Below are 6816 nucleotides of genomic sequence, written 5' to 3' on the forward strand. Positions count from 1 at the left end.
GCGAGGGCCGGGGCAACTGCGAAGGCCGGGGCAAGCCGCCGCGGCTGTAAGGGCCAAGCCCCTTGCATGAATTTTGTGCATCAGGCCTCTAGTTTATTTCTAAAACAAAGAATGACTCACACATTAAAATGTAGTTACTTACAGTTATGTATATTTTAAAATTGTCATTTTCTCTAATTCTAATGCTTTATTGTAAACTCTGAGTGAAGACATCTGAGATCTAGTATTTCTACTCTGTTGGTATCTGTAAGTTAAGATTAATATAGGAGGATTTACTAGTACATTTAATAAACTTCTAATTTACTAAAAAACTAGAGTCATTAACAGCTTTGCAAATTGTGTTGGATTCTCTCTATTTTTTTTCCTCCATTGCGTACTTCTTCACCCTGCCATCGTGGGAGTCTGTGTCTGCCATGCTGAACCACCAGGATTTCCTGCCCTCCACCTTCAGCAGGGGCTGGCCAATAAGATATCAAGAAGAAAGAAGAAGAGAAATTCTCGGCATTTATTTTCCTATTTCTCTCACTATCAACCTCAGTTTGAGCTTGGCTGTGCTTGTCTGCCTGAGATCAGAGGTTGAAAAGCAATCCTGTTTTATGCCTATGGTTCTCTCAGTGGGATCTGGTAAAGACAGTGGCTGTCAAAGGCTTCCCAACTGTTAGTACTTCATCATTCCTTGTCCCCTTATCCATGGCTATACCTTGGTACCGAGCTCCTGAATTAAATTCTCTTCAGTCACCTGTTTGAATGCACCATCTGTCATCTACCTGGCCCTTGGTTGACACAGAAAGTATCTTTTCTATGCTATATCTATTGTTTCTGCAGTGGACTTTTCTAAAGACTCTGTATTTAAGGATATATCCTGAGGGGACTAATCTTCTTCTAAAGTGTGAGATTGGATTTTTGCTCTTAGAGGCTTGTAAAGGTACCTGAAAAGTTTTATGTCTAATTTTTTTTCTAGGCCCTTAATATGATTTTGCAGCTCTTCCTGAATATCTGAGTAAGAGACAAAGGTTTTATTTTCTTTTGCTAAGCTTATTTTCCACAGAAGCTATAACTGGCCAGGATGGAAATTGTCCATGTTGTTTCTCATGTGTCAGAGAACATCATGATGTCCTAGATAAGTGGTCATCAAATATTTTTGGTCATATATCATTAAAATTAATTTTAAAAGCAATGTACCTCATCACATATTTTTAAAGTGACACCTAAAACATTTTATCTGAAGTTTAAACATAGCTGCAAAGGATGTTATTTCTATGCATTGTAAACGTATATTTAAAGCATTGTTCTCACATCACTCAAACATATATGCTCAATGGTATCAGAATACCATAGAAATTTGACATCATTATCATCCAATTTAAATACTGATGAAAAACCCCTTCATCAATAAGTGGAAATTTTACATCATTTTCTCTTCCCCTTGTACTCATATTTCCATTTCATTTCCCACACAGAATTATAACTCAATATATTATGTTTTCATCCTTGACAGTATTTTATTGATCCTTTCATATTCCAGTAAAGAAAAAAATATGTGTATATTAGCATTGAAGTTTTCCCCTTAACATAACCTCTATGTGTTAAAAAGGCCTGGGCTGGGGGACTGGGTGGAGGGGGGTCAATGAGGGGAAAAAGGAGACATTCTGTAATACTTTCTACAATAAAGATACTTTTTTTAAATAGAATGTAAAAACAAGAACTATTCTCTGGTTTAAGGTACAGTTTGATTGCAAATCAACAAAAATATATTAAAATTGTAACATATCATTATTGAGATGATACAAGGTAGAATATAAAACTGAGAAAGTACTGACTCTCCTGTTACCCCACGGAATGGCTCACAGATAGAGGGCCATGTGGATTGGTATAGACTTGGACTGTCACACTGCTGGTGAAGTTCTGAAGAAAATACTTTGGTAGTAGATGGACAATAGGGATGGAAGGGAGAAAGGAGGAGACAGTGCAGGGGGGTGGGCTAGGAATGGAAAAGTATTTGGCAGTGAGTCAGGGTGGAGGAGAGTGTCTCTAAGCCCCCCGCCCCCACCACCACACACACACACACATAAGGAGGTCTCAGCAGAAGAGCCTGAGGAAGACTTCAGTCCAAGGCCTCTCTGATAGACAGACAGGAATGAAGACTCCAAGAGCTAGGAAAGCAAATATGCAAAGAGCATGAAAAGCCAGTGCCAGGGGTAGCGAGGAAGGAGAGCTTGAATTACTGACTGTAACTTCCTTCAGAGGCTGCAATGCATAGGCTGTGCAACAGATCTGGTGTGGGGAGGGCCCCATTTCCCCATGAGGCCTGCCGGGCAAAGCCTTTGTAACTGACTATAGACATGAATTAAAATATCACACATAGGTATTTAACCAGGAACCAGACTCCTAAGTTATATATTAAAAATCTCAATCTTATCTGTCACCAAACGTTAACTTTTAATATTTCAACTGACAAGTGGATCAAGTCCTCTTTCAATTATGTCAGAGCAAAGTTTTCAGTTGACATACATAAAACGTAAAGCACCTGTTTTGCAAAAGTATTTGCTACCCAGTTGTTAGAAAAGGCATTTAAGAAAGAAAAACCAAACCTCAGCGAAATCAGGTGCCTTCACAGTCAGATCAATTTTGGAAAAGTATATATAAATATAGTTTGGGGATATGGAAATCAATCCCATTGAATTATCTATACTCTTTAACCTCTTCCCAGATCTTCAGGTACTGCAAAGGGTGCACATAATCAGAATGAAGATTGGCAAGATAATCATATAGGCAGTAAATGGAAGAGCCAGGACACAAATCCCGGCAAACTGCCTGCAGAAGTTCTCTACCACCCGCACTGCCTGAGGTGTAGGTTTCGTGGTCTGCCTTCCTGATACTACTTGGCTATATAAAGAATATAATATTTTGCTTCCCACACTTGTTTTCTTTGGAAGTAGCTGGACTGTATCTAGTAAAAAAAATAGATATAACTCAGGAGAATAATGTTCACAATGAGAGCTGGGCAGCAGATCAAGAGCCCAAGTCCAGTTTGAACCAAGAGGACAAAAGCAACAGTGAAGTTCACTGGGGAAGCCATCAACCAATGGTGCTGCCAGAATTGCATTGTTAATCTCCTGAGAGCAAATAAAATGTTGTCTTTACTCCCACACAACAGTCTCTTGATGGATTCAATATGAAATGAAAAATTGTGTGCCTTTTAGAAGAAAGTAGAGAAAAATAGCTTGTCCTCAAAACAGGGGAACATTTCTTAAATAAGAAACTAACAAAAAGAGCACAATCCCTTAAGGAAAATATCATTAAAAACTATATTTTAAAAAACCTGTGTTGAGCAAAATTTTGTTTTAAATAAGTGAAAATTAAAGCCATGCAATGATGGTCAGAGGGAGGGGGGCAGGGACTAGGTGGAGGTGGGTAAAAAGGGGGGAAATGGGAGACATCTGTAATAGTGGCAACATACATTGAAAAAAGAAAATGTCTAAAGTGTAATATATATATATATATATATATATATATATATATATATGCACACACATACACACACACACACACACACACATACACACACACACACACACACATACATACAAGTGGCCCGGTGCACGAGATTCGTGCACATTAAAAGTGGGACCCAGAGTCAATTCCCCGCCCACCCACATGCGCCTCAAAAGTTCATGAGACCCAAAACCAGGCGCCCCCCCACACATTGGGCTACATCTAGACCCTTGTCAAGCCCGGCTGGGCAGGGGGCGTAGCCTCAGTTCCCCAGGCCCAGCGCCAGGATGGGGGGTGTGGCCTGAGGTCCCCAGATGGGGTGGGGGGCATGCCTTGAGGTCTCCCATCAAGCCTGCCAGGTGGGGGACACGGCCTGAGATCCCCTGGCAAGTCCCTGCTGGGTGGGGGGCATGGTTTGAGGTCCCCAATCACACCCTGCAAGGCAGGGGGTGCAGCCTCAGGTCCCCTAGCCCAGCACTGGGATGGGGGTGCAGCTGTAGGTCCCCCATGAAGCCGCACTGTCAGGGGGTCACAGCCTCAGGTCCCCAGTCAAGCCCCACTGGGTGGGGGGCATGGCCTGATTTACCCCAACCCAGCACTGGGGGTGCACCTTGAGGTCCCCTGTCAAGCCCTGCTGGGTGGGGAGCACAGCCTGAGGTCCCCTGTCAAGCCCCACCAGGCAGGGGGGCAGAGCCTCAAGTCCCCTGGCCTGGTGCTGGGGGGGTGCAGCCTGAGGTCCCCTGTGAAGCCCCACCTGGTGAGGGGTACGGCCTGAGGTTCCCTGGCCTGGCACTGGGGCAGGGGGAGCAGCCTGAGGTCCCCTAGCCTAGCACCAGGACGGGAAGCGCACCTTGAGGTCCCCCGTCAAACCCCCCCAGGCAGGGGGCGTGGCCTCAGGTCCCCCAGCCTGACGCCAGGTCGGGGGACATGGCCTGAGGTCCCCTGTCAAGCCCCACAGGGGCGGTGAAGGGCATAGCCTCAGGTCCCTGCTGATTGCTCCTTAAGGCTCCTTAAGGGAACTTGGCCTCAGCTGTGGGTGCAGCCATCTTTGTGATGGAGTGATGGAGTGATGGTCAATTAGCATATTCCCTCTTTATTAGATAGGATATATATATATTAGAAGCCTGATGCATGAACTCGTGCATGGGTGGGGTCCGGCCAGCCTGGCCAGGGGGAGGAGACATGGGCTGTTGGCGGTTGGCCAGGCTGCCTGCTGGTCGAACTCCTGGTCAAGGGGACAATTTGCATATTAGCCTTTTATGATATAGGATATACACCGAGTGGCCAGATTATTATGCATTCAGAGATCATAATAATCTGGCCACTCGGTGTATATCTCCAAGATAATTTTTGACCCTCATAGGTACACATTTATATAAAATGTTCACTGGACAAATGATGTTTGTAAGAATAAAAAAAAAATCTTAAACATTTGTCAACTCCAGAGTAAATAACATGGAGTAAAATACTTCTACACAGCTGTGGAAAAGAATGATCTAAAATGAGATACTCTTAAAACAATATGAACACAAAAGCAAACTGGTGAATGATATGCACAGTATGATAATATTTAAATGAAGTTATAGTACATAAAAACATGTTATACGATATTTAATGACATAGCATGTATAATGACATATTTATTTTAGAATTCAGGGTAATAGTGAACTACACATTTAGGGTGGTAATTAGCTCAGACAGGGAGAAGAGAGAAAGAGAGTTGGGAGCAAGCAAATTATGTCCAAAGGTACAAAACTCTGTTTGGTATCTTTTATTTCTTAAGCTAGTTTGTGAAAACTTGTTCTTCTCTATACCATCATTCATATAATTTTAAATATACTTGATCCTTGAGCAATACAGGGATTAGTAGCATGGACCTTGCACAGTAGAAAATCTGCATTTAACTTTTGGATACAGACTGGCCATTTATATCCTGGATTCAACCAACCTGTGCCCCAAAACAGTATTTTTGATGCATGATTGGGACTCCAAGTTTGAAAGCCACAGCTGGGTATATGAAAAAGCTGTTTTCCACCCCAGGATGGTTGAATCCTCCAATTTGAAACACACAGATACAAAGGAAGGACTGTATTTATTGGGAAAAAAGCAACCTACTTATAAGTGTACCTGACAGTTCAAACAAGTGTTTCAAGGGTCAAATCTAATGCTTTTAAGAGGGTTGTCCTTTAGGAAAGAAGTAGATCCTAAAGGCTATACAGCATTATGGAAAGTGTATAAAAATGTGAGGACATAATTAAAAAATAAATAAACAAAAACAAAGTGAGGAGTGAAGCTGTACCAGAAAGTCATCATCCAAGTACAGAATACAACCCACCCCAAGAAAAGACCACATTAGAATTAGAAGTAAAAGATTAAAAAAATCGGAGTTATCTTCTTACGGGTTGTTTAATCTTGTTTATTCAATTACTATCTGTGCAAAATTTCAAAAATGTGAATTGTTACTTTTGTAATAAAGAGCTCACCAACCTATTTGCAAATGTCAGCTAGAAAAAATGTATTATAGAAACCTCATCCAGACACATTCCCTTTTCTTGTTATCCAGAAGAAGTGAAAAATAATTCTAAGTAATTTTCCAATCACTTCAGTGATAATGAGATAGTGTGGCACATAGAAATTACTAGATAATGGTTTTCTATTACCTTCATTTAATTATGTTATGGACTATAATGTAGTTATTGTCAATCTTAACAAAGTAAAGCCTGTATGTGGACAGAAAGAAGGCAAGGAAAAGCAGGCAAACAGATGGGTAAGGCACTAATGCCTAATCTTAAGAGTGAAGAATCAGGAGATATTTTATAGTTAATGGTATAAAACAAAACAAAGTGTTAAATATGTCATTTTATATTGCAGCAGTGACCTCTCAAGGAACAAAGATAAGAATATAACAGGAGTGATATTTACATAATATGTCAACTTTTACAGCTAGTTAGACCAAGCAGAGTGCACCCCCCAGCCCCCAGCATCAGTGCTGGAGCAGGGCTCTGAAAGACCCTCTGTCCTAGGAGACATAGGAATAGGCAACAGAGGGCACTCAGGGTCCTCAGCAGTGGCTATTTTACTAACTTCCAGGCATATTTAACAACTCTTAAGGCTGTACTAATACATACCAGCTGAACAAAAACCGTAGATGAAATTGTTTTTGGAAACTCAGGGGTAGGACTATTAAAAAATCCTTTCTATCGTAGCAGGAAGCCAAACACTCCTTCCTAAAATAAATAAAATAAGCAGCAGGTTAAGCATATTATTGAAAATATTTCATTGTCTGGGGTCTAAAATAAGAAATTGTAACTATTTTTATTA

The sequence above is a fragment of the Cnephaeus nilssonii genome (genome assembly GCF_951640355.1).
Source record: "Cnephaeus nilssonii genome assembly, chromosome: 8".
Taxonomy (NCBI): Eukaryota; Metazoa; Chordata; class Mammalia; order Chiroptera; family Vespertilionidae; genus Cnephaeus; species Cnephaeus nilssonii.